Here is a 2,511-nt window from a genome sequence, read left to right as displayed (position 1 = left end):
ATCTTGCTGGAGTAGTGAGAGATGAGGTGGGATCCGAGGTAGCCTGAAGCATCAGAGTCTGAACTAGATAACATGCATGTGAAATTTATGAACAAAAGAAGAGGTCAGAAAAATAGGTTTTTAGCAAGGATAGTTTGTTATGAATTTACAGGATAAGGTTGAGAAAACCTTGCCATGGGGGGGGGGGGTTCAAATTAGAGAATTGCCTGTAGAAATTCAGTAGCAGAGATAAGGCTCTGTGATTTCTCGAGGTTTGAAAACCTTCTGAGGTTTTCAAAAGAAATGACTCGCCAACTATTATATCAATACTGAATTATACCTTTAAAATATTTATAGTACTAGTAGTCAAAATTTGGGGTTTACTTAGTACAAACTGTGTTTCAAAGACCACTAATGTAATCCGGTATAACTGAAGAGCCCATAACTGAGGTTCCATCCAGACTGGCATGTATTTTATCAGTACGTCTGTCAACTCCAGGAAGATCTGAAGGCTTTGGAATTCTGTTAAAACTCTTCTTATCATTATCCTAAGAATGTTGCCTTAATAGCAAAGAAGCCAATACTGGGGCTGAGTTTTGAGCAGTGGGCTGGCCCCTGCCCTGGGCAATGAATTCACTGAATGAACTCAAGTGCCTCCTTTTTCAGCTCTGACTCACCACAGGTTTGTGCTTTCCTACACAATGGAACTGGAGCAGGCTTTTCTTTCATTTGTTTTTGTTTTCTAAGCAAAGCAGTTTGCCATCCCTTCCTGAATATAAAATTCATGGTGAATGGAGTTGTATAAGTTACATGGTAGGACTAAATCCATATATTGAACAGCCTAGTAAATGTTATTCTTACATGCATTCAAAAATAAACATTTGTAAAATGACATATGCTCATATGAAACATCTAAAATTAGCAATGCATACTGGTGAAGAGTTCAGCTTTGAAAGCGGACAGCCTGGGTTTAAACCCCAGCTCTACCAGTGACTAGTTGAGTCATCTGGGTACTTGTACTTAAGCTCTATGAACTTCAGCCCTTCTCATCGGAAAAATGGACTAAGTGTGAGGTTGATGCAAGGAATAAGTGAATTAGTATTAAGCACAATTCTGGATTTATTAAATGTCAGCCATTATTTATATATTTAAAATAATGTAGTAAGCCAGAAAGAGAAAAACAAATATCGTATATTAATGCATATACGTGGAACCTAGAAAAATGGTACAGATGAACTGGTTTGCAGGGCAGAAATAGAGACACAGATGTAGAGAACAAACGTATGGATACCAAGGGGGTAAACTGGCGGGGGGGCGGGGGCGGTGATGGTGTGAACAACTGGGAGATTGGAATTGACATATACACACTAATATGTATAAAATGGATAACTAATGAGAACCTGCTGTAAAAAAATTAATTGAATTAAAATTTTAAAATATAAAATAAAATAATGTATATCCATGTACCACCAAAAGTCCTTTCTGGGACAAACTGAGACATAGTATAATTAAGTGTCAACACCTATGGTACTTGCAATTGATGCTAAAGACGGCCAGAAAGAGGAGAGATCAATGTTGGCATTTTAGCATTTAGAACGCATTTTTCAAAGAAAAGTGGGGCTGTGCTGGGCTGTGGAAGTTGAACAAACATTGAACGAAATGAAAAACATTCTGACGGTAAATAAAACAGGACGAGAAGTAACTATGAGAATGAGCAAGACAGACTAAGTGTTAGCCTCCTACAAACTTGGGAATATATTAAAATAATCATATATCAGTGGAAAAGTATATGGCATGCACTTCATAAATATATATGCTATACGTGCATGCATGCATCTATATGCATATAGAGCATTTTCAGGAAATTCCTGTTTTTACATTTATGCATGCAACTCATTTGTGTGTGTATATGTATAGCTATATTCAATTTTATCACGTTACTACATGTTAGCAAAATCACAATCAAGACAGTAAAATGTAACTTCACCATAAGGTTACCTTGTGTTACCCATTTATAGCCACACCTACCACCTACGCCCATCTCTATAGTTGATAATCACTAATCCTTTTCCCATGTCTACAATTATGTTACTTCACAAATCTTACATAAAAGGAAACATTCACTATGCATCCAATCGAGATCCGCATTTTTCATTCAGCATAAATTCCATGAATACTATCCAAGTTTTTGCATGTATCAATCATTCATTCGTTTTTATTGCTGGGTAGTGTTTCATGGTACAGATGTACCACAGTTGTTTTCTTTTTAACCAATCATATATGGAAGGATATGTGGATAGTTTCCAGTGTTTGGCTATTATGAATAAGGCTGCTATGAATATTTGTGTACAAGCTTCTACATGAAAACAAGTTTTCATTTCTTTGGGGTGACGAAGGATGCAATTGCTGAGTCATATGGTAAGTCCATTTTTGGTTTAAAATGAACTGCCTATTTTCCAGGATGGCTATACTATTTTTTTTTTTTTTTCCTGCGGTACGCGGGCCTCTCACTGTTGTGGCCTCTCCCGTTGC

The sequence above is a fragment of the Lipotes vexillifer genome, unplaced genomic scaffold (genome assembly GCF_000442215.2).
Source record: "Lipotes vexillifer unplaced genomic scaffold, Lipotes_vexillifer_v1.1 scaffold1858, whole genome shotgun sequence".
In the NCBI taxonomy this organism is placed as follows: Eukaryota; Metazoa; Chordata; class Mammalia; order Artiodactyla; family Lipotidae; genus Lipotes; species Lipotes vexillifer.
The sequence above is the reverse complement of the archived record's forward strand: the minus strand, read 5'-3'. Positions refer to the sequence as shown.